Below are 26,301 nucleotides of genomic sequence, written 5' to 3' on the forward strand. Positions count from 1 at the left end.
GGCTTTCCTGGAGTTGGCTGAACGGTCGTACATGTGTGAGAGTGGGAAAGAGGTTGAGAGGGAGGAAAGGGGCTTGATTTACTGATATTGTTTTGTTGCTGCCTGTGTTCTGTGTGTTTCTGCCAGAATTGTGGGCATGCTATGTTGGTGCCAGAAAGTGTGGTGACAATTGCAGGCCGTCCCTAGTACATTCCAAGGTTGTGTTGGTTGTTAACATTAACGCTGCATTTCACTGTATGTTTCAATGTACATGTGATAAATAAATCTGAATCTGAAGGAAAAATCATCTTCAACTCTTCACAGTTTGTATGAGGGAAGTCACACAAATCTTTCTGTTCAAAGATTTGGACCAAAAATTCAGGCAGTCAGTGGAGGCAGACAGTTGGTCAACATTGTGGGAACCCTCCGGTATTCACTCAGTGCTGCCCTTCGGCATTCCCTCAGTGGAAGAACAAGCTGGATCAGGGCAATTGACAGTCATACCATTCTTGGTATGAGTTGGCCTATTTCTTATTTCTTTGTGACTGCATGTTTTTCTGAAATCGTAACTATATGTGTTATTTGTGTGACCGTGTAATGTGCAGTGTGCTATTGGTATTGTATCTTGCACTTTGGCCCCAGAGACACACTGTTTCGTTTGGCTATATTCATGTCAACAGATAGACGCTTTATTGACCCCAAAGGAAATTATAGTGTCACAGAAGCATTGCAAGTGCACAGTTATACAAATATTAGAAAAGTAAGAAAGAATAAACAAAAAGTTACCTCAGTCTAACAGGAGGTGGTCATCACTTCCCTGCCTATAGGTTGACTCATTATAGAGTCTAATGGCCGAGGGTAAAAATGACCTCATGTAGTGCTCTTTGGAGCAGCACCGTGGTTTTAGTCTATTACTAAAAGTGCTCCTCTATCCAGCCAAGATGGCATGCAGAAGGTGAGAAACGTTGACCAGAATTGCCAGGATTTTCTGTAGGGTCCTTTGTTCTACCACAGCCTCCAGTGTGTCCAGTTTGACCCCTATAACAGAGCCAGCCTTTCTAATCAGTCTATTGAGCCTGATGGCATCACCCATGTTGATGTCATTGCCCAGCACACCACCACCTAGAAGACTGTACTAGCGGCAACTTGACTGGTAGAACATGCGAACGTGTATGGTTGAATGATAATTAAACTGGAAATCGATCTCGATATCCTGCATCGGGTAACTTGAGGCTGCTTCCCTTTGACTGACAGTGTGGGGCTGTTGCTGAGTGACTTGGGCTACTTCTGACAATGTGGCTCACCAGTGACAATCTACATACATTTGTGCACATGCATGTAATGAAAGTCAGAAGAAATGTTACTAAAGGTCAGTGGTGGAGGCTGCAGTTGGGTTGGAAGGAAACTTCTGACATCCAGCAGTGTAGCGATTAGCGCAATGGATATTACAGCTTGGGGTGTCAGAATTTGGAGTTCATTTCTGGCATCCTCTGTAAGCTTTGTATGTCCTTCCCATGTGTGCATGGGTTTCATTGGGAGCTCCAGTTTCTGCCTACGTTCCAAAGACAAATGGGTTACGAGGTCATTGTAAATTGTCCTGTGTTAAAGAGGTGGGTTGCTGGGTGGTGAGGCTCAGTAGGCCGAAAGGGCCTCTTCTGTGCTGTATCTCTAACTCCCCCTCCCCCCTCTGCAATAGGTCTTTGGTAATGAGAAGCATCGTCTCCCCTCGTGAGAGACCTCTCTACTGTGGTTATTTGCTGTTGTCTCTACTGAGCATCATCTTTCTCCTGCAGTAGAGGGAGAAGGTTTGTCTGTAGTTTGCATTGAAAGAAGTGTCTTCAACCTGAAATGATTCTCTCTCCATAGATGCTGCCTGACCAGTTTGATTTTCATTTGTAATACTGTATTTGGGCACAAGATATTCATCGTATACCCTAATTCCTGCACCTCTTTCCCAGATTAATCCAATCTCACTGTTCCAAGAGAACAGAGAAACAGAATGAATTTGGAATTGGGGAAGAAGTAAGTAGACAAGACTACAATAACATCTCATCCCAGGGTCAAATAAAGTCATTTGAGACTCAGTGTGAATATCTTCCCACACACTAATTATTACCAATTACAGATTCCTGTGATTCAGGGACAAAGTTGGAGAGAAATGGTGACATCACAACAGTTGTTCATAATCTTGGAAGCAGCTTTAAAAATATTTTTAACTTTGATTTGAATTCACCATGATTAATTGAAATTAAACAAAGTGTCAGTGAAGCTAAGGCTGTCAATTAGCCAGGCTTTGAACCACTCCTATAAACCACAATGAGTGACCATGTCATGATACCTAAAGTCACCAAAGACTTTGGTTAAATTAATACCCCTGCAGTCTCCAGAATCGTAGCCACTGTTGTTTGTACACTGATCACACTTTTCAGTTCCGAACACTGCCAGGACATACTACAAACCATAAGACCATGAGCAGAATTAGGCCAATTAGCCTATCAAGTCTGCTCCGCCAATCCATCATTCCATCCTAGATCCACATAACCCCATACACCCCTTCTCTCCATATCCTTTGATTCCTTGACTAATCAGGGAACAATCAATTTCTGCCTTAAATATACTCAAGGACATGTCCTACACTGCAGTCTGTGGCAGAACATTCCACAGATTCACAACTCTCTGGCTAAAAAATTCCTCCTTACCTCTGTTCTAAAAGGTCGCCTGTCAATTTTGAGGCTGTGCCCTCTAGTTCTGGATACCCCCACCACAGGAAACATCCTCTCCACATCTAGCCTATCTAGTCCTTTCAACATTCAGTAGGTTTCAATAAGATCCTCCTGCATTCTTCTAAATTCTAGTGAGTATAGGCCCTAAGATGGCAAACACCCCTTGCATGTTAACCCCATTCATTCCCAGAATTACCCTCATGAACCTCCTCTGGACACTCTCCAGTGTCAACACATCCTTTCTGAGATATGGGGCCCTAAACAGTTGACAATACTCCGTACAGCCTGAATAGTGTTTTATAAAGGCACAGCATTATCTCCTTGCTTTTATATTCCATTTCCCTTCAAATAAACGCCAACATTGCATTTGCCTTCCTTACCACAGACTCAACCTGTAAATTAACCTCTGGGAGTCTTACATGAGGACTCCTAAGTCCCTCTGCACCTCTGATGTTTAAACTTTCTCCCCATTTAGATAATAGTCCGCACTATTGTTCCTTTTACCAAAACGCATTATCATACATTACCCTACAATGTATTCGATCTGCCCCTTTTTTGCTCATTCTTCCAATTTGTCTGTCATGCTGAAATTCCATTGCTTCCATGGTGCTACCAACCCCTCCACCTATCTTTGTGTCATCCACAAACTTTGCCACAAAGCCATCAATTCCATTATCCAAATCATTGACAAACAATACGAAAAGTTGTAGTCCCAATATTGACCCCTGAGGAACCCCACTAGTCATTGGCAGCCATCGGAAAAGGCCCCCTTTATTCCCACTCACTGCCTCCTGCCATTCGCTATCCATGTCAGTATTTTTCCTGTAGCACCATAGGGTTTTATCTTCTCAAGCAGCCTCGTGTATGGCACCTTATCAAATGGCTTCTGAAAATCCAAATAAGTGACATCTACTGCCTCTCTTTTGTCTACCCTGCTTGTTACTTCCTTAAAGAACTCTAACAGATTTGTCAGGCAAGATTTCCCTTTACAGAAACGGTGCTGATTTTGAATTATTTTATCATTGGTCTCCAAGTACCCTGAAATCTCATTTATAATAATAGACTCCAGCACTTTCCCAACCACTGAGGTTAGGCTTACTGGCCTATAATTGCCTTTCTTTTGCCTTCCTCCCTTCTTCAAGAGTGGAGTGACATTTGCAATCTTCCAGTCCTCTGGGAACATGCCAGTGTCAAGTATTCTTGAAAGATCATGACCAATACATCCTTTATCTCTTCAGCAACCTCTTTCAGTACTCTGGGATGTAGTCCATCTGGCCCAGGTGACTTATCTGTCGTAAGACATTTGAGTTTGCATAGCACTTTTTCCATTGTAATAGCAATGGCACTCACTCCTGCTTCCTGACACTCACTGACCTCTGGCACACTGCTAGTGTCTTCCACAGTAAAGGCAGATGCAAAGTACCCATTAAGATCATCTCCCATTTCTTTGACCCCCATTACTACCTCACCAGCATCATTTTCCAGTCATCCCATACCAACTCTCACCTCCCTTTTACTCTTTATATAACTGAAAATACTTTTGGTATCCTGCTTTAGATTATTGGCAAGACTGCCTTCATATTTAATCTTTCCCTTCTTATTGCTTTTTTAGTTACTTTTTATTGGATTTTAAAAGCTTCCCAATAATCCAATCTCCCACTCACTTTTGCAACTTTATACATCCTTTCCTTGTCTTTTATGCAGTCCTTAACTTCCCTTGTCAGCCACGGTTGCCTACCCCTGCGATTTGGGAACAACTTCTTCTGTGGGACATATACATTAGCATATTTGCAGATGACACAAAGCTGGGTGGCAGTGTGAAATGTGAGGAGGATGTTATGAGAATGCAGGGTGACTTGGACAGGTTGGGTGAGTGGGCAGATGCATGGCAGATGTGGTTTAATGTGGATAAATGTGAGGTTATCCACTTTGGTGGCAAGAACAGGAAGGCAGATTACTATCTGAATGGTGTCAAGTTAGGAAAAGTGGAAGTACAATGAGATCTAGGTGTCCTTGTTCATCAGTCACTGAAAGTAAGCATGCAGGTACAGCAGGCAGTGAAGAAAGCTAATGGCATGTTGGCCTTCATAACAAGGGGAGTTGGGTATAGGAGCAAAGAGCTCCTTCTGCAGTTGTACAGGGCCCTGGTGAGACCACACCTGGAGTATTGTGTGCAAATTTGAGGAAGGACATTCTCGCTATTGAGGGAGTGCAGCGTAGGTTCACGAGGTTAATTCCTGGGATGGTGGGACTGTCATATGTTGAAAGATCGCAGCGACTGGCCTTGTATACACTGGAATTTAGAAGGATGAGAGGGAATCTGATTGAAGCAGTTATGGTCGAAATGACAATAAAAAGTGACTTGACTTGACTTGACTTGAAGTAGTACGGCGCAGTTAGAAATATGCTAAGACCAAAAGTCAAAGGCTAGGAACAATAATCTAGAGAATGTGAATTAAACTTTCCTTGGATTATGATGAAAATTTGAAATTTTTAAAAAAATATATCAATGAAAAGTTGATCTCAGGAAAAATGAGCATCTAAGGAATATAAACAAGCAGGTGCTGGAAATCCAAGCAACACAGAAAATGCTGGTGGAACTCAACAGGTCAGGCAGCATCAGGCCAGGTCCTGATGAAGGATTTTGGCCTGAAATGTCAACTGATTACTCTTTTCCACAGATACTGCCTGACTTGCTGAGTTTACCCAAGGAATACAGGAACCTTTAGTAGAGACAAGTGCAGGCCATTCAATTGTGGACAAACTCATTTTAGCCTCAGCTCTGCTGTCCTGTACAATCACACAAAGATTATCTGTATTTGTCACATGTATATTAAAATGGCACGGTGACATGGTGGTTAGCACAGCATCTTAGAGTACCAGTGACCTGGGTTCAATTCCTGCTACTGCCTGAAGGGAGTTTGTACCTTCTCCCTGTGACCACGTGGATTTCCTCCGCATGCTCCAGTATCCTCCCACAGTCCAAAAACATACTGGTTGGTAGGTTAATTGGTCATTGTAAATTGTCTCATGATTAGGCTGGGGTTAAATTGAGAGTTGCTGGCCAGCATGGCTCAAAGGGCCAGAAGGGTCTATTCTCAATCAATCAATAAGCCCGCATGTGTTGACACAGCATGTCCACCAATTACTAATTTTAACCCGTGTGTCTTTGGAATGTGGGAGGAAACCAGAGCACCTGGAGGAAATCCATGCAGTAGGGGAAATGTAAAATCTCCTTACAACAGCAGCGGGCAATGAATCTGGGTCTAGCACTGTAATAGCTTTACTGTGCTACGGAGTCTTCATAGACCAACAATCAGTCTGGATCACACATCATTGCTGAACATGCACATTAGCTCCAGTCCTGATGAACTGTCTCAGCCCAAAACATTAACTCTTTCTTTATTTCCATAGATGCTTCCTGACCTGCTGGGTTCCTCCAGCATTTTGTGTGTATTGAGCTAGATTTCCAGCATCTGCAGAATCTCCTGTTTATGATTTGGCTCCACCTTCCCATATCCTGTGATCTCCACAATGCCAAAAACCAATTGATGTTACATTTGAATAACTTCAGTGACTCAACATTCACAGAACTCCAGGATAATGAACTCCAAGCATTCACAACATTGAGAAGAACACCTTTCTCATCCCTGTCCTAAATGGCTGACCCAGTGTCCTGGGGCCACTATATCTCCTAGTTCTAGACTCTATTTCAGCCCACCTCTCATTCTTACACAGCTCTACCTCACTGCACTATGTAATGATCTGATCTGTAGGAACAGTATGCAAGACAAACTTTTCACTGTATCTTGGTACATGTGACAATAATCTGAATCAGAATCAGGTTTAATATCACCAGGATACGCTGTGAAATGTAGCTGTCTTTGCAGCAGCAGTACAATGCAATATATATTAATAGAAAATTCTGTAAATTACGGTAAATATGTATGATAGTTAAATTAAATAAGTAGTGCCAAAATAGAAGTAAAAATTATAAATAAATATACAGTAGTGTTCATGGGTTCAATGTCCATTCAGAAATCGGATGGCAGAGGTGAAGAAACTGTTCCTGGATCGTTGAGTGTCTGTCTTCAGCCTCCTGTACCTCCTCCCCGGTGGTAGCAATGAGAAGAGGGAATGTCCTGGGTGATGGAGGTCCTTAATGATGGATGCAATAAACCGATCCTAATTCCAATGCCACAGTAACTGTTGTAGGCATCAGATTAACCCATGAACCACCTCGTCGTGGCCCTTGCACCTTATTGTCTACCTGTACTGCACTTTCTCTGTAACTGTACCATACTTTTATACATATCATATTTTTACTGAGTTGTATTGTATGTAATTAGTTTTGCTACAATAAGTGTATGGGACATTGGAAAAAATGTTGAATTTCCCCATGGGGATGAATGAAGTATCTATTTATCTATCTACTATTCTATGTTCTGTTATTCTTACTTCATGTGCTACCCCAGCGCACTATTGTGAATCTGTATGGATGGCATGCAAAACAAAGTTTTTCATTGCTCCCGTGACAATAATAAACTAATTATGCGAGTAAATATGGTAGTGTGGGAAGGGCAGCACTTACCTAAAGGGCTGAAGGTTGCTATGTTTCCTAAGAACACTCACTCCCCTTCGCGCCTCAGTGTACGTCCCACCTCCCACTCCAAACGGACAGGTGCCTTGACCAATCCGTTAGCTGCGAATATTCGCAGTGGGAGTCCGCCTCCATAGGTCCTGTTCCTTCCGTGCTGTACGGACGGCTGTGGCATCCAATAAGAAGCGGGGATTCTTGCTTAGGCGGACCAATGGTCACTGAGAGCAGTATGTCACGTGAGGTGGGGGTGGACGCTGAGTGCCGAGGCGGCGGCGGCGGCGGCGAGGAGTAAGGGGCGGCTACTGTGCGCCTGTCTGTCGAGTGTCAGGCTGCCGCCGCCTCTACTGGCATCTGAGAGCGGGTGCTGGCGGTGGCCCAGGGCAACGAAGCAGGTGGGTCTTGGTTAACGGTAACGTTCCCGGGTGGAGTGTGAGTGTTTCTGACCCTTGCCACGGGTCACTGGAAATGCGCGTTCACTGCCAGCGGGGTTCACTGGTGGCGCGTTCATGTCCTTGGGGTTTGCGCGTTTATGGGGTCAGCGAGGAAATGTGTGATTGACCCGGGAGCGCGCTCCAGTCCGGAGGGAACGGGCGCTTTTACAGAGTCAAAGGGGAACACACGCTTCCATTAGTGAGTTACCGAGTGCGCGCTCTCTTCGCCAGGGGGATGCGATCAGGTCATTGAGGGACAGTGCACTCCCGCCCTACAGTAAAGTGGAATGTGTGCGCGTAACCCGGGGTCTGGTCACTGGCTAATTACGGGCCGGTCACCCAGCGGGAAGATCTAACTGTCTGTAGGGCCTTGTTAATGTGTGGGGAGCTGCCAGGGACCAAGCTCTGGGCAGAAGTCTATCCTCAGAATTTGTTGTTTTGTGGCAGCAGTATTTTGCATTACATGTTACAAAAGAAAACTAAATTGCTTTAACAAGTGTGTGTGTATGTATATATATATATATATATATATATATATATATACACACACACACACACACACACTTAAATAAATAAGTAGTGCAAAAAGAGAAAAATAGTGAGATGGTATTCATGGATTCATTGTCCATTCAGAAATCTGATGGTGGAAGGGAAGAATCTGTTTCTAAAACATTGAGTGTGTGGTTTCAGGCTCCTGTACCTCCTCACTGATGGTAGCAATGAGAAAAGGGCATGTCCTGGGTGATGGGGGTCCTGAATGATGGATGCTGCTTTTTTGAATCATTGCCTTTTGAAGATGTCCTGGATGCTGGAGAGGCTAGTGCCCATGATGAAGCTGACTGAGTTTACAACTTTCTGCAGCTTTTTTCCATTCTTGTGCAGTTGCGCCTCCATGCCAGATGGTGATGCTACCAGTTTGTACCCAGATCTTCTGGACTCTCCCTCCTTACTGTATTCATATGCCAGGCTTTGTTTGCCAGTGTCTGGCTGCCTGTGGGTTGACGTGAAACATAAGAATCTGTTCGCTCCATGCATGCCAATCGTTGTGGGTTTCCTAAGTAATTCAATTTGTGTTTAAAATTTTGATTGTGGACATGACAACCATTAAAATGGCTGAGACCTGTACTGTGGATTTTTGGAAGTGATTAATTGCTGTAAATGTTCAGTAAGTTGGTCAGTATGTGTAAATAGTTTAATGATTCCTGTGTACTTCTCAGCTGTCACTTGTGCCATTATTTCAGAGCTGAGTGAAGTTTCAAGCTCGCTGTTGTAACTCACATGAATAGGCAATGAGTTAAGTAATGACTAAGTGTGAAAGTACCGAGCAGGTTTTCTGTAAATAGAAGACACGTCATCCCATGTGTCTCAAATGTTTTCTCTCATTATTTTACTTGCTATTTTATTTTTATCATGATACAGGGTCTCTGCCCAAAACATAGACGGTTTACTCATTTCCATAGATGCTGCCTGACCAGCTGAGTTCCTCCAACATTTGTGGGACCATGATAACGTAGCAGTTAATGTGTCACTATTTCAGCTTAAGGCATTCCGGAGTTCAGAGTTCAAATTCTGGCTCCGTCTGTAAGGAATTTGTACATTCTCCCCATGTGGGCATAGATTTCCTCCCAGGGTCCAAAAACGTACCAGTTAGGTTAATTGGTCATTGTAAATTGTCCGGTGATTAGGCTGGGGTTAAATGGGTGGGTTGCTGGCCGGTGCGGCTCGTTAGGCCTGAAGGACCTGTTCTGTGCTGTATCTCTAAATAAATTTTTTTTGTATTTAAATGTTTTTACTTTTTAATTTTTGTAATCAGATATAGCAGTTGAGACCCTTTAAAAGGTTTTTGACTTTACTGATACTTGAGCTAACTGAGGTCAGATATCCAATCATAGAACAGCGTTGAAATGAATTATTATACTGAGTATGTGGTATAATCCTACAGTCAGGAACCTTTCTTCAAATAGGAACCACAGTTAAATCAAATCCTGTACTTAAAAGTGTGCTGGATTAACATTTTGATGGGATTTAAATAGTCTAGAGTGTTCCAGTATATGATTTGTGGCTAGTTGGAAATACAAGCTAGGTATAAGAGCTGTTGCCAAATTGGAAATTGGTGGAGACGAGTATTTTGGGATATATATTTTTGTAGAGCCAGTTGCTGCAAGTGAAACTGGAATAAATTAAGTCTTGTTTATTACCAAACTATAACAGGCAGTTGACACTGAAATGCTTCAGTTGACTTCATGTCTCATTTTTACTGTGCCGTCTGTCCCTTACATGGCATCTTAATGAGAGCACACACTTTGCACCAATTATTTCTCCCTGTTGGTCTACTGTTCCCTACTTGCTTTGGAAAAATGAATGCTACTTACAGAGCAAAACACACAAAATTCTGGAGGAACTCAGCAAGTCAGGCAGCATCTATGAAGGGGAATAAACAGTCAATGTTTCAGGCCAAAACCTTTCATGAGGACTAGACTTGGCCTGAGATGTCTACTGTTTATTCCTCTCCAAAAGGTACTGGCTGACCTGTTGAGTTCCTCCAGCATTTTTGTGTGTTACTCTGGATTTCTGGCATCTGCAGAATCTCTTGTGTTGAGTTCTATTTACATCATTGAACCATGTTATTTTTGTTATGGTCATGTACAACACAGAAGTGTGTGTAGTAATTCTGTCCTATATGTGAAGTAAGTTGCACTGGAAAAGTTTTGGGTTGACATTGAAAAGTTGGTTGGTTTGTTTTACCTTTCCAAGCCAGGTAGGCTACAAGCTCCATCCTCATGGATGTCTGATAATATCCTCAAGAAGTGGCCAAGTAATCTACTGTTTCAGGCAATGGAGAGTTAACTTGATTTTGCCATGGTTGTGCTCATTCAGTGGAATATTTGAAAAGTGGCAGTAGCACTATTGTCCTTTCATAGGAGAAGTGTAGTTGCATGGAAAGTTTTTTAAAATGCCAACGCAGACAGTCAAACAGACTGGAACTACTAGAAGTGATCAGTATGTCAGACAATATCTGTGGGAGGGGTTTCAACTTTTTCCAGTAACTCAGATAGGTAGTGTTGTTTCCAGATAGGTAGTGTTGCTAACCTTTTCTTGGATCAGGCCCTTTCCAAAGAGCTTTGAAGATGACAGCGCATGTAGCTAATATTGTTAAGAGGGCATATAGGATTCTGGCCTTCATTCATTGGACTGTTGAATACAAGAGCAGGAAGATTTTGCTCTGACTTCATAAAGATTGATTATTCGCAGCTGGGGTGCTACATGCAGTTCTGTAGGGAAAATGTCACTGCTGGAGAATGTGTATAGATTCCCCAAGATGTTAGAAGGGATGTAGTGTTTCATGAGAGGCTAAATCGTTCTTGGAGCAGAGGAGATTAAGCAGGGACATGACTTGAGTACATAAAACCACAAGAGGTATCAGTGGGTAGATTGCAGGAAACTATTGGAGATAGATATAACTAGAGAGCACTGTTACGTATCCCGTAACTGGATCACTTACCAGCAAAGATAGAGAGGTCCGCTGAAGTCTGATGGTACCATTTTCAAACGTTTTTATTTATAAAGGGGCACAAAAGTAAGGTTAATACAAACATTCAGATACCATAAGTCGTCAATACTCAATCTAAAGTGCAGGTATAGTAATAACCAATAAGAAATAAACTCTATCTTTGTCTAGGGGTAATGTATATATTGTCCGCTGTATATCTGAAAGTCTCTTGTGGTCACTGCAGTTCCACCAGCGGCCGTCTTTTGTGGTGTCGCGTTGGTGCACTTTGTTAAAGAGAGAGAGATAGAGATTAAATGAAACAGTTACCCGGCGGGGTTTTCCAACCTTTAGGGGTTCGATTCGTCGGAGTCTCATTGGGGAATGGACGCTCACTTGTGGCCTCCCCTGTAGCTAAGCCATTCTTTCGTGGTGAGGTCGCCAATCCCAGGCAAGGAAAAGATGCACACGAACCCCACCACCGGCTGTCACAGGATTTCTAGCGTGTCTTCTGGTGCGTCTCGGGGGCCGTCTTTACAACCCCTCTTTTATCTGAACTCACGGGGTCTCAGATGTCAATCAGGTTGGGATGATGCAATCTCTCTCCATCTCTCCACCCACGTTGCCCTGAGGGTATACATGTAGTACAGTTCCCAATTCACAAAGGTGTCTCCACGAGACAATGACCAGAGTCGCCAGCTTTGCCTCGCCGTGAAACGAGAGACACCGCACGTATCTCTCTCTTCTCTTGGGTCATTGACCCCCCCCCCTTCACTAGGGCTCTGGTGATTCTCACAAAGGAGGGGGCTGGGATCATAACAGCACCGATTCAGGGAAAAGGATAAGAGATTTAGAGGAGGTCTGAAGGGGATGTTTTTCACCCAGAGAGGTACCTGGAATATACTGCCTGAGAATGATGGACGAGCAGTCACTGACAGCATCTAAGAAGTACCTTGACAAGCACTCGACTTGATTAGGCATAGCATGTAGAAAGGTGGGATCAGTGCAGCTGGTGGTGTGGGTTTTGTGGGCTAAATAACTATTTTACATGCTCTTTGACAAGAAGATGTTGGCTTCATTGAGAAATATTTATAAGACTCTGTTGCACTTTTCATAAAAAAAATTACTTGTATCAAGTAATGAAATGCTACAAAGTTTTTGTCTGTAATGCGATCCAGTTTGGGGAAAAGTTTTTTGCTACAACATGCAGCGACACGTACAATTTCTGAATACAGCAATAAAAGCACATAGTGTGTGATTGAACTGTGTTTGGGTTTTATGATGAACAGAGTGGTTTGTCTGATGTGGCCTACTGTATGCCCCATTAAGATGTTGGCTGTAAGCTTACAGTACAAGTTGGAGAGATGAAGTGACGCGGCTTGGTGAAATCAGCCTTGGGTCAAGATACCACTAGCATTCTGTACTCTCTCAGTGGACATTTTCCAGAGAGCAAACGAAAATAGCTGAGTGCAACGTGGATGGAATTTTTTCACCTTTTCCCTCAGTGACATCAGTTGACACACTTTCAAAACTTAGCCCTAATGCATGATTATTGAAAATATTTTGAAATATTTAAACATTGAATGTTATTATTTTAAAAGCAATGCTGTCCTTTCCAGTTTTACATAGATCTTGTATTTCATTTTTGACTTCTTTATTGAAAAGATTAAATGTTTAATTTGTTAATTTACTTTTCCATAACGAGCCCCTCTCACAGAATAGACAGTATAGTGTTTAAGTATTCAGACATATCAGTTGGCAAACTTGAGGAAGTGTGAGAATTAAACTTGCACTGATTAGATATCTCACTAACATTTTGTATTTTTGACAATGTATCTTTGATTATGAATAAACTACACTTCTCAAGTGAGAGCTCAGCAGCACTTAAATCCACTTTTCCCTGTTGGCTCTAAGATGTCAGTGCATTTACTATAGGCTGCAAAAGACCTGTTGATGTTTATGTAATACGCTAATCCAATGGATTAGGGTTTCACTGCTAATCTAATGGCCTCTTTGTAGTGTTCACTGCTAATGTAATGGTTTCTCTGTAGCAGCAATGTTTGGGTTATGACTAGAGATAAAGGGGGGTTTGGACTGTGCGCCATTCAATGAGAAGGATGTTGCTGATTCTTGTGGGTCTGAGAGGGCTTGGGGGGTGGGGTGTCCTGTATCAGGATCAGGGCACTGGTTTGAGACCCATTGCGTTTGTCAGCTGGAGTCTGTCGCCCTCCAAGTAAAAACTATTCTACGCACAAGTTGGAATTTCTGGCATTGAAATGGTAGTGATGGATAAGCTGCGGTCGGGGTGCTTTCACTGTGTGCTGTGTCTGCGAGGCTGAGTCCAGAGGCACCTTGGAAGTCTGTAGCGGGGGTATTCCCTTCTGCTGCCTGCGTCGGGTGTCGAGTCTATTGGGACCCTGAGGACTTGTGGAAACTGTGGTGGTTTCTTTCGAACTTATAGTCTTTTAACATTTTTGGACTATTTTTACTGTGCTCATGGTCTGTTTTTTTTAATCAATTATGCTATTGTTTGCACTGTTGTAACTATATGGTTTTGTGCAGGTCTTGTGGCTTTAGTTCTTGGTTTGTTGGGTGCTAGAGTTGGTCTCCTGACTTGGTGTGTCTGGGTAGTCTTGTTTTGTCTGGTGGGTTTGGAGCTCCTTTCCGGGGAACGCGCTAAGATGGTAGTGCGATATTAATACGCAGCAGCCTCTCCGGACTCTGGATTGGGGATTGCCAAACATTATGTGGATTTTCTGGTGTAGTCTGTTTTGTCATGTGCTTTTGTGATATCATTCTGGAGGAACGTTGTCTCTTTTTTTTAACTGCATTGCATTTGTGGTTTCTAAATGACAATAAACTGAAATGGAACTGAACTGAACTATGGGGCCAAGTTTGAGGTGAGGGCGGACAACAACTCCCTAACTTTTATCCTCACCTTGGCAAAACTGGATGCCACAGGACATCGGTGGTTGGCGGAGCTGCCTGTCTATGATTTCAGCCTGAAGTAACAGCCAGGAAGCAGGAGCATTGATGCTATGCATTGTTCAGACGGGCGTATGAGGGACTGGATAGGGATGAGGAGTGGGAGAGTGTTCCTGCCCCAGGGTGAAGGCCACGTGTCAGTTTGCCATCCCTGTGAAGGCAGAGGGAAAGGAGGGGCATGATCAAGTAGTGGATCAATTGGGAGCTTCTGATGACGCCATTCCCCAAGCTTATGGCTCTAAGGACAAATCAGCTGCTGGAATTGAGTTCTGGGGAAGTGGCAGCTGCTCAGTGAGATGATCCAGGCATCGGTAGTATTTGGTCAGTGGTTGAAAAGGGAGACATGGCTCAGGCAGAGAAGGCGAAACATGTATCTCCATTACTGAGAGAATGGCCTCTGTTGGAGATGCAGAACCAGATCTTATACCGAGTCATGTCACCCCTGGACTAACCTCGGTGTTGCCAGCTGGTTCTGCTGGAGGAGTATCGGAGAATTGTGTTAAAGTCACTTCATGATGATTCGGGACATTTGGGGGTGGAAAAGACCTATGGATTGCTCAGGCTGGTTTTACTGGCCCTGGATGAAGTCGGAGGTCGAAGAATACTGCAAGTCATGCATTCGATGCATACGGCGGAAGACTCTGCCTACGCAGGCAGCTCCCTTGTCCCACTTGCAGAGTGCAGGGCCCTTTGACCTGGTGTGTATGGATTTCCTGTCAGTAGAACTTGGCAAATGTCTTAGTCATCCCAGACCACTACACCGGATATGTGTAGGCTTTTCCTACCAAGGATCAGAGGGCGTCTATGGTGGTCAAAGTGTTACGGGAGAAGCATTTCATTTATTATGGCCTTCCCAGCCAGATACATAATGATCAAGAATGGGATTTTGAGAGTACTGGCATGCTTGGAGTTGAAGTTGAGGACCACACCCTATCATCTGCAGGGTGATCCCCAGCCCGAGAGGTTAAATTGGACCTTGCTAGACATTCTCGGAACCTAGGAGATCTGCAAGAAGAGCAGGTGGAGTCAACACATTGAACATCTGGCTCACAATTACAACTGTACCCAAAATGAAGCTACCGGGTACTCGCCATATTATCTGATGTTTGGGCACGAGGCGAGGTTGCCCATTGACCTTTGTTTTGGGACTGATGAGGGTGACTTACCACCAAGACTTAACTGAAATATATGTCTGATATGAGAAGAGAGCTGAAAAGGGGCTTATGAATTAGCTGGGGTCATGGCTGCCAATCAGAATCAAAGAAATAAGAGGAGGTATAATCAAAAGGTGAGGTTCTCCCAACTCCTGCCAGGAGACTGAGTCCTCAAAAGGAATTTGGGGCTACCTGGAAAGCATAAGTTGGCTGACCGCTAGGCGGCTACACCGTATGTGGTGGAGAGTCAGATGCCAAACCTGCCAGTTCTCCGGGTGCAACCAGAGGATGGGAATTGGCCTGTCAAGATTCTCCATTGGAATCACCTACTGCCCTGGGACAAGAGATGCTGGTAGACCCAGAGCCTGCACCTAGTAAGAGGACTCTGAGAAAACACAGGGCGACTGCAGGAGAGGTTAAGCCGGCCCCTACCCCGAGAGGGATACTGATTCAGACAATGAGGACCTGAATGTGTGGTACATACTGCCTTTTGCTAACTCCCCATTGATTGAGGAAGAGACTTCCAGCCCTTCTCCCGCTGAGTCAGGTGAAGTGGGGGGGGGGGGGGCGGCGTCTGTGGACAGCCTGGGTTGCAGCGGGACCCTGAAAGGAATGAGGTGGGGCTTGGCCACAGAGGGGTCCGAGTGACAGGAGGACACCAGTGATTGGTCAGGGGAGGCCTGGCCTGGTAGACTCGAAGTATCCCTAGTAATGTTTGAACTTGAAGAGTGAGGTGAGGGGGAAAGGAGGTCTCAGAATTAGGAGACCAGCGGATAGACTGGCCTATGTAGCACCAGGGGAGCAGAGTGTGATCCCTACCATTTTGGGGAGCTAAGTCACTGCCTTTTACACCTGGGTTGGACTTTGTGCTTTGTAGAAAGGGTTGGTGAATTATCTCAACGCCATGAGGACATGACTAAATTTGATGGAGAGAGAGAGAGAGAGTGTAATGCAGTATAGGGTTTCACTGCTAATGTAATGGCCTCTCTGTAATGTTCACTGTTAATGTAATGGTTTCCCTATAGTAGCAATGTTTGGGTTATTACTAGAGATAACGGGGGTTTGGAATGTGTGCCATCCAATGAGAGAGATGTTGTTCGTTCTTGTGGTTCTGAGAGCAAGGATTTCACGGTCTTTTGTTGGTGAGAGATGAAGAGAGAATACGCAAGTGAAGGGAGTTGGTAGACCAGCAGATGGAGTGGACTTGGAGCGAGGGTCCAAGGGTCAGTGACACTCGGAGGAGGCGGTCGATGGGGAACAAATGGACGGGACTGTGAGCTCCAACATGTGCATTAGACTGTTTCATTAAAATTGGCCCTTTTTATTTTCTTTACAAACCCTATAGTCAGATTAAGATTTATAAAGTTCAGTCGTTTAATTGCATGTGGTGTACTGTCTGATATTTTGCGGTTCGGATTTGTAACCAGGCAACACATCATGCAGCATCCACCCAAACGAGACTTCTCAGTTTGGTTGGGGCAGAGGCTGTCTTTCCCCTAGACAAACACATGCTGGCCGATCTTGAGGGTTACATTTACAAGCAATGTTGCATATTATGTAACACAAAATGCTGGAGGCAGCATATTTTGCAGCATATCAGGCAGCATCTAGGGAGAAGAGTGATGAGTCCTGATGAAGGGTCTCAGCTAGAAACGTGGAAGGTTTATTCCCCTCCATGGATGCAGCCTGAGTTGTGGCGTTCCTCTAGCGTTTCGTGCACACTTTCCAGCAAACGCAGTATCTTTTGGGTTTGCATGTTTTTAAAGAAGATTTGCCTTAGAAATCATTCCTTCAGGTATTGGTGAATCTTGAATCCAGAATTTTTTTCAAACTGTTTTGTGCAAGTGTATATTAAGTAAATGGTTCTCTGCTGGAATTTTTTGATTCTTCTTAGATACAGCAGAGATGACCCTAATGCAAGAGCATTAGAAGGTACCAAAATATAACACCCTTCAAAAAGGTGGGGGCCATGCCAGGTAATGGACATTCCCCAGTTATGGGGAAGCTTTTGGGAACAATGGGCTGCTTGTGGTGATAGCTGTGTGGCATTACTGTGGAAAGCAATTAACTGACTATAGTGTGCAGGTCATCCGCTTCTCTGCATTCTAGTGGGGAAGCTGGAAGAATACCCAACATGTGGTGTTGTACACTTGACCTGCTGAAGTCAGGTTGAGTTGAGGGCCAGATGTAGTTCGTGTGTGCTTTCTTGGCTGCTGCAGTGACATGGGATGGCATATATTAAAGAGTTCAGGTAAATTGCTTTTTATTAATCAGTACTTAGTGTTTTTAAATTTTTATACTTTGAATTATTCAGGGCCTCCGGGGCGCCTAGGTGCGACTCGAGTGGCAGCAGTACTCTCAATGGATACGATTAAATATTCCCATTTCAGCCTGTTACAGCTAAAAAGCACAACTGTTTCCAAGGTCAGTACAGTCAACAAAGATGTCTTAATGCATTTAAACAAACTAACGCTGCTTAGGACCGACAGAATTAACACAGTCTGTGGTCAGAAGGGCCCACAGAGAAAATCTCGGAGAAAGTGTGGGTGAAGATCAGGATTACAAGTGCATTTGAGGAAATGGGGTTTTAAACTCCCTATACTGACGATCTTGCTGGCGAACGTGCAGTCTTTGGTGAATAAAATCGATGATCTCAGAGCCAGGGTGCTGAATCAGAGGGACATTAGGATGGCGTGTGTCCTTTGTTTCACAGAATCCTGGTTAACCCCTTCTGTTTTGGATGCAGCGATTTGGATCGATGGGTTTTCTATATACACCATCAGGATAGATCTATAGAGTCTTTCAAAAGCAGAGGTGGAGGAGTATGCCTCATGATCAACTCTTCTTGGTGCACGAATATATCAATGCTGTCCCAAGTCTGCTCACCAGACCTGGAATATCTCGCAGTAAAGTGTCATCATTTTTACTTTCCACGGGAATTCTTTGGGGTCATTCTGGTTGCAGTTTACATTCCACCTCAAGCCACTGTCAAGCAGGCTTTAGATGATCTGAGCAATGGGATCAACATGCACAAAACAGCGCATCCTAACATCTTCACCATTGTTTTGGGAGATTTTAACAAGGCCAATCTGAAAAAATCACTAAGCAATTACCATCAACTTGCAATACCAGAGGAAGCAATGCACTGGACCACTGCTGCACCACCATCACGAATGCCTACCGTGCTGTTCCACACCCTCACTTTGGGAAGTCTGATCACCTGGCTGTACTTGTACTCCCTGAGTATAGGCAGAGACTGAAGACTGCAGCACCAGTAGTGAGGACTAAGAAGGTTTGGACAAGGGAAGCACAGGAGGGCCTAAGGGACTGCTTTGAATCAGTGGACTAGACTGTATTCAGGGATTCAACTTTGAATCTGGATGAGTATGCTGCAGTTGTTACCGAGTTCATTAAAACCTGTGTGGATGAGTGTTTGCCTACAAAGACTTACTGTACATTCCCAAACCAAAAGCTGTGGATGAACCAGGAGGTACGTTGTCTGCTGAAGGCTAGATATAACCATATAACAATTACAGCATGGAAACAGGCCATCTCGGCCCTTCTAGTCCGTGCCAAACGCTTACTCTCACCTAGTCCCACCGACCTGCACTAAGCCCATAACCCTCCATTCCTTTCCTGTCCATATACCTATCCAGTTTTTTAAATGACAAAATCGAACCTGCGTCTACCACTTCTACTGGAAGCTTGTTCCACACAGCTACCATTTGTGGCATTCAAGTCTGGCGACCCAGGCCTGTACCAGAAGCCCAGGTATGATTTGTGGAGGGCTATTTCAAGGGTGAGGGGACAATTTCAAATGAGGTTGGAGGCGATATCAGATGCACGACAACTCTGGCAGCGACTGCAAGACTTTACTTCCTACAAAGCAAAACCCAATAGTATGAATGGCAGCGATGCTTCACTACCAGATTAACTCATTGCCTTCTATGCACGCTTTGAAAGGGAGAACACAATTACAGCTGTGAAGATCCCTGCTGCACCTGATGACCTGGAGATCTCTGTCTCAGAGACCGATGTTAGACTGTCTTTAAAGCAAGGCAGAAGGTCCCGATGGAGTTCCTAGTAAGGCTCTGAAAACTTGTGCCAACCAACTAGCAGGAGTATTCAAGGACGGTTTCAACCTCTCACTGCCGTAGGCAGAAGTTCCCACTTCAAAAAGGCAACAATTATACCAGTGCCAAAGAAGAATAAAGAGGACTGCCTTAATGTCTATCGCCCGGTAGCACTCACATCGACAGTGATGAAATGCTTTGAGAGGTTGGTTATGACTAGACTGAACTCCTGCCTCAGCAAGGACCTGGACCCATGGCAATTTGCCTATTGCCACAATAGGTCAGTGTCAGACGCAATCTCCATGGCTCTTCACACAGCTTTAGACCACCTAGACAACACAAACACCTACATCAGGATGCTGTGCATCAATTTAGCTCAGTATTTAATACCATCATTCCTACATCCTGATTGAGAAGTTGCAGAACCTGGAGATCTGTATCTCCCTCTAACTGGATCCTTGACTTCCTAACCGAAAGACCACAGTCTGTGTGGATTGGTGATAACATATCCTATTCGCTGACGATCAGCACTGGCACACCTCAAGGGTATGTGCTTAGCCCACAGCTCTACTCTATATGCACATGACTGTGTGGCTAGGCATAGCTCGAATACCATCTACAAATTTGCTGATGATACAACCATTGTTGGTAGAATCTCAGGTGTTGACGAGAGGGTGTACAGGAGTGAGATATGCCAACTAGTGGAGTGGTGCCGCAGCAACAACTTTGCACAATGTCAGTTGAGTCAGAAAGAGCTGATTGTGGACTTCGGGAAGGGTAAGACGAAGGAACACATACCAATCCTCAGAGGGATCAGAAGTGGAGAGAGTGAGCAGCTTCAAGTTCCTGAGTGTCTTGATGTCTGAGGATCTAACCTGGTCCCAACATATCGACGTCATCATAAAGAATACAAGGCAGTGGCTGTACTTTATTAGGAGTTTGAAGCGATTTGGCATGTCAACAAATACACTCAAAAACTTCTATAGTTGTACCATGGAGAGCATTTTGACAGGCTGGATCACTGTCTGGTATGGAGAGGGCACTGCATAGGACCAAAAGAAGCTGCAGAAGTTTATAAATCTAGTCAGCTCCATATTGGGTACTAGCCTACAAAGTACCCAGGACATCTTTAGGGAGCGGTGTCTCAGGAAGGCAGTGTCCATTATTAAAGACCTCCAGCACCCAGGGCATGTCCTTTTCTTACTGTTACTATCAGGTAGGAGGTGCAGAAGCCTGAAGGCACACACTCAGCGATTCAGGAACAGCTTCTTCCCCTCTGCCATCCCATTCCTGAATGGATTTTGAAGCTTTGGACACTACCTCACTTTTTTTAAATACACAGAATTTATGCTTTTGTAAATTTTTTAATAATCTATTCAATATATGTAATTGATTTACTTGTTTTTTTTTCTCTCTGCTAGATTATGTATTGCATTGAGCTGTTGCTAAGTTAACAAATATCATGTCACATGCTGGTGATAATAAACCTGATTCTGATTATGTGAGGTGGTTCATTTTGGTCGGTCAAATATGATGGCAGAATATAGTATTAATGGTAAGACTCTTGGCAGTGTGGAGGATCAGAGGGATCTTGGCGTCTGAGTCCCTAGGACGCTCAAAGCAGCTGCACAGGTTGACTCTGTGGTTAAGAAGGCATACGGTGCTTTGGCCTTCATCCACCGTGCAACTGAGTTTAAGAGCCAAAAGGTAATGTTGCAGCTATATAGGACCTGGTCAGACCCCACTTGGAGTACTATGCTCAATTCTGGTCGCCTCACTACAGGAAGGACATGGAAATCATAGAAAGGGTGCAGAGGAGATTTACAAGGATGTTGCCTGGATTGGGGAGCATGCCTTATGAGAATAGGTTGAGTGAACTTGTCCTTTTCTCCTTGGAGTGATGGAGGATGAGAGGTGACCCTGATAGAGGTGTAAAAGATGAGAGTCATTTATCGTGTGGATAGTCAGAGGCTTTTTCCCAGGGCTGAATTGGCTAGCATGAGAGGGCATAGTTTTAAGATGGTTGGAAGTAGGTACAGAGGAGATGTTAGGGGTAAGTTTTTTTTTACAGAGAGTGGTGAGTGCGTGGAATGGGCTGTCGGTGGCGGTGGTGGAGGCGGAAACGATGGGGTCGTTTAAGAGACTCCTGGATGGCTACATGGAGCTTAGGAAAATAGAGGGCTATGGGTAAAGCCTAGGTAGTTCTAAGGTAGGGACATGTTTGTCACAGCTTTGTGGGCCGAAAGACCTGTATTGTGTTGTATGTTTCTATGTCACAGTTATTTAGAAACATTTCACAAGGCATTTTGATGCATAAGCTGTTAAATATAAATCTGGATCATTCTGAGACTTTAGAGTATGTAGTTGCACTCCATGACTGGTGTGCTTTGTGATATTGGGGTTGAGTTCGTGACAAGTTATTGTGGCTGTGTCCATGCATCTATGGTCTGACAAGACTGGTCAGATCAAACCCGGTTTAACTCAGTAATCAGGAAATCATTAATAGACACTTGCAGCAGCTTGGGTTAATAAAATGATACATCACAAATTTATTACAACATGTGTTTGATTTAATCTGGTTTGACATTTTTGATATAACAAGATTTGAAAGAAAATTAGTCCTGAAATTGATATTGAAGACTCAGGTTGATCAGAAGTTTGAAAGTCAAGGCTTAATGGTAGAAGCCCTGGGTCTACAATTCCATCAGTCCACTGGGAAAGTCAAAGGTCCATTGTCTGCAAGTCCACTGAAGGCAACCTTTCTTAGGGTTGAATGACTGTCTGTGTAGATGGGAAGAAAGGGGCTTGTTTTGCTAATGTTACTTGGGTTGTTCTGCTGAACATAGTGGGCATGCTATGTTGGTTCCAGAATGTGTGGCCACACTTGCAGGCTGCCCCCAGCACATCCTTCGGTTGTGTTGGTTATTAATGCAAACTATACATTTCACAGATGGCTGTGGAGGTCAAGTCATTGGTACATTTAAAGTGGAGGTTGACAGGTTCTTGATTAGTCAGGGTTTCAAAGGTTAAGGTGAGAAAGGAGAATGGGCTTAAGAATCAGACATGGAATGGTAGATCAGACTCAATGGGCCAAATGGTCTAATTCTGCTCCTGTCTTATGGTCATCCGGTGTTTTCTATCAGAGGCGAAAGTATCATTGCCACGTTGGCTCTAAGCAAAGAGCAGAGCTTGTGGGTAATGTTTATCTTAGTATCTGAGTCTGGAAGCTTGTAATTTGTGTTCATTTCAGTTTTTCTAGTTTACTGCCATTTGTAAGTAAATTTTTGGAATTTGGGAAGAATAGAAAAGGATAAATGCAAGATTAATGTTAATAGTAGGTAGGTTGGTATGAGATTGGTGGGCTTCGGGTCTGATTTTCTCTGACGATTAATATTTCAATAAATCACAAATTTATCTACATTTTGCTTAAAATATATTCGGGCTGAACTTTGCACTGCCTAAAGGCTCATGATTCTTGGAGGAAAAATCATCCTCTCCTGATTTAATTTGCTTAAGTTTTCAGGGAAATAGCAGGAGTTGGCCTCCAAAGTACCCAAACCTGCTCTGTATTCAGTATGATCATAACTGATCCCCTTCCAACTAGGTTTTCCCTGCAAGTGGAAACATCTCCACATCCTCCTTGGTAGGATGTAGGATGTACAAACCCACTGGGGCTTGTAATTCAATCAAGTATCCTCACTCCTGTGGATACATGTCTAGCCTGCCCAACCTTTCCATATCTCTTGTTCCAGATATCGATCCAGTAAATCTTCAAACTGCTTTCAATACAACCTTGCTTAAATAATAAGACCAGTACTACAGAGTGAACTCTAGATGTGGTCTCATCAGTACCCTATATGTAAGTGTGGTGTGGCATACATGCTTGAGTCAGTGTAGTGTTTACAAGATGTATTGTGTTTAACTGTAAACTGCTGCAGTATTTATGGACTCTGGGACTTGGACTTTATTTCTGTGACCATATTTTACTGCTATCTTGGGCTATGTGTGCCTTCTGCTGTGTGATTGTTGGTATTGTGTTTTGCACCCTGGTCCCAGAGTAATGCTGTTTCATTTGGCTGTATTCATGAGTCCTCAGCTATGGGTAAATAGCCCTACTGCCTTGTGGGCAGCCTCGAGAGTGACGAAAGCTACCAGAGTAAACCCAGACAGAAGATCTGGAGTGGAGCCCTTTAAGGTGGTTGGATGTCACTGAACATCCTTCTGGCAGCTCCTGCAGCCAAGCTGGTGCCAAATGTATTGCTTTGCTTTCCTTTGGACCACACCAGTGAGGCCGAGAGGAGGATCTTGACAACTGGACATCCCTGGATCTTCACACCTTCCACCCAGACTTAAAATTTATGCCCATTGTCATTTGAGGCAGATGGATGCCATCATTTGTGGGTATTCACGTATGGTTGAATGACCATTAGTTTTGGACTTGAACTATATCATGGGTTATGGTTAGTAAGTTGTTGGTGATGCTTGCAATCTGCCCCCAGCATATCTTTGAACTGTGGTGGTTGTTGAAGCAAACAATGTATTTCACTCTGTTTCAAAGTACATGTGAGAAATAAAGCTGATAAATATTCCAGTTCGTGAAATCAAAGGTCTAACAGAAATTATTTGTTTAAGATGCTTTAGACAAATGTGTATCTGATGTAATTTTTATGTAAGCCCTTTTGATCCTTCAGGGGCATCTCTCTGTCACAAGTTAGCTACATATTTTTGGAAACAGAAGTGTATTGTATGGTCTTGCATTTTTTTCTCCTGAATTCATGGTCTGTTTGAGGTCAGTAGGTTGATATATCCATCACATACCCCATTGTGCCTCAACATCATTCTCCAGTAAGCTTCTGTCTACAGTTAGACCATGATTTGAAGAATTCTCATGATAAATCCTGAATTGTTTGCATTCAATTGCAGTACCACTTGTGGATACTTTTTCATAGTTTAAAGTTGTACAGGCTCCATAAGTCTACCACAATTAAATATGTAGAGTTTGAACTTGAAATTCATTAAATATTCTGTGAAAATGAGCACATGTAATCAGTGAGAATCTTTAATGATGGATGCCACCTTCTTGATGCACTGCCTCTTGAAGGTGAGATAGTTGTGCCTGGGATGGAACCAGCTGAGTTTATAACACTCTGTAGTCTCTTGTGACTCTGTGTTAGAGGCCCTGTCCCAGGCTGTGATATAACAGGTCAGAATGCTTTCCTGTACAGCTATAGAAATTTGCAAGTGTTTGGTAACATACCAAATCTCCTCAACCTTCTAATGAAGTAGAGTCACTGCTGTGTGAAAATAATTGTTAACTTCAGGAAAGCAAATTTGTTAATTCATTGGCGATTTCTGTTTTACTTAGAATCTGGTTCTGTTATGTCAATTATTGAAAAGCTTTTGGCTTTCACAAAGTTTGGAAATGGGAATTTAGTGATGGAATTTATTTTTTTTTGCAGAGGTTCAATTTGAAGCCAAAGCAGCTGACATCTGCTATATGCAATTCTAGTCCAAATTAAAAGTTATTTTTCCTCTTAAAGAAACATTTGCCAAAGTGCTTATTCATGGTAAAACTGACTATTTCACTATTGTGAGAAGTGTTCAAGTTGAGCTCGTTTGGTCTCTGCCATTGTCAGTTAAGTTGAAATTGCTGATTTGCATTGTTGTAACTTGTATGTTGAGTTGGATGGGATGGTTAGGTTTGAATAATGTTTTGATGCTGATGAAAGTTTAATGGGAAATTTACCATACACTTTAAGATGCAGGAACAGAGTTTGGACCATCCAGTAAGGATATAACAAGACCATAAGACATGGGAACAGAATTAGGCCATTCAGCCCATCGAGACTGCCCTGTTGTTCCATTATGGCTGATCCCAGATCCCACTCAATCCCATATACCTGCCTTCTTGCCATATCTTTTGATACACTGACCAATAGGGAAACTATCAATTTCCACCTTAAATATACCCACAGATTTGGCTTGCACTGCAGTCTGTGACATGGTGTTCCACAGATTCACCACCGTTCCAAAAAGCAAAATTCCTCCTTACCCTTGTTCTGCAAGATCCCCCTCAATTTTGAGGCTGTGCCCTCTGGTTCTGGATACTCCACCATAGGAAACGTCGTGTCCACATCCACCTTATCTAGTACTTTCAACGTTCACCACAAGTTTGTCCACCTTATTCCAAACATTATGTGCATTTAAATTCAGCACCTTCAGTCCTCCATTCTTCACCCTTTAAATTTTCCCTCTGTGGTACAGTTTTACTCTTTGTTCTGTCTACATTTGTACCCAATCATTGGCTTGTCCTTCCTTGCATTCATGTTAACACCCACCTACTTGTAATCCTGCTGGCTCATCCTCAGCTCTATCATACTGCCTCCCAATGCAGAGGCTTTATAAGCCATTGGTTAGACTGCATGGGGAGTATTTGAATTTTGAAACTGATAAAAGAAGTGACCAGAGCAGCATTTCTACACTTAGAAATATTGAAAGGCACATTCATTTCTGTAACATAAAAAGTAATTTTTGCTATTGTATCGCATAGGCTAGATTTCTGCATTGCTTTCTTCACTGGCCTTGCAAAGCAATCTATTGGCAAACTGCAGCTCATTCAGAATACTGCTGCTAGACTTTTAACTAAGACCAGGATGATGGAACATTATTCATCCTCTACATGGGCTTCCTTTGTCTTTTAGAATTGATTTTAAAGTTCTCAGTTTTTAAAGCTCTCAATGGTCTGGAACCGGAGAACGTTACAGAATCGTTTTCGTTTTATAATCCTGCTCCAGCTCTCTGGTTTTCTTCCTCTGGTCTCTTAAATTGAAACCATCTCCCTCAAAAGATAATTGGCAGGTTGGCACTTT

At 43.4% G+C, this 26,301-nt stretch overlaps 1 protein-coding gene across 7 annotated transcripts in view; it reads left to right on the forward strand.

The window, feature by feature from the left end:
• The first annotated feature begins 7,551 nt into the window (after positions 1–7,551).
• Positions 7,552–26,301, forward strand: part of ppfibp1b (PPFIA binding protein 1b) — a 246,275-nt gene continuing 227,525 nt past the window's right edge. For all 7 annotated transcript variants that reach the window (XM_073059796.1, XM_073059800.1, XM_073059797.1 and 4 more), the window contains exon 1: positions 7,552–7,694. The gene's annotated coding sequence lies outside the window, so the exon portion shown is untranslated. The remainder of the gene's footprint in view (positions 7,695–26,301) is intronic.

The sequence above is a fragment of the Hemitrygon akajei genome, chromosome 10, assembly GCF_048418815.1.
Source record: "Hemitrygon akajei chromosome 10, sHemAka1.3, whole genome shotgun sequence".
In the NCBI taxonomy this organism is placed as follows: Eukaryota; Metazoa; Chordata; class Chondrichthyes; order Myliobatiformes; family Dasyatidae; genus Hemitrygon; species Hemitrygon akajei.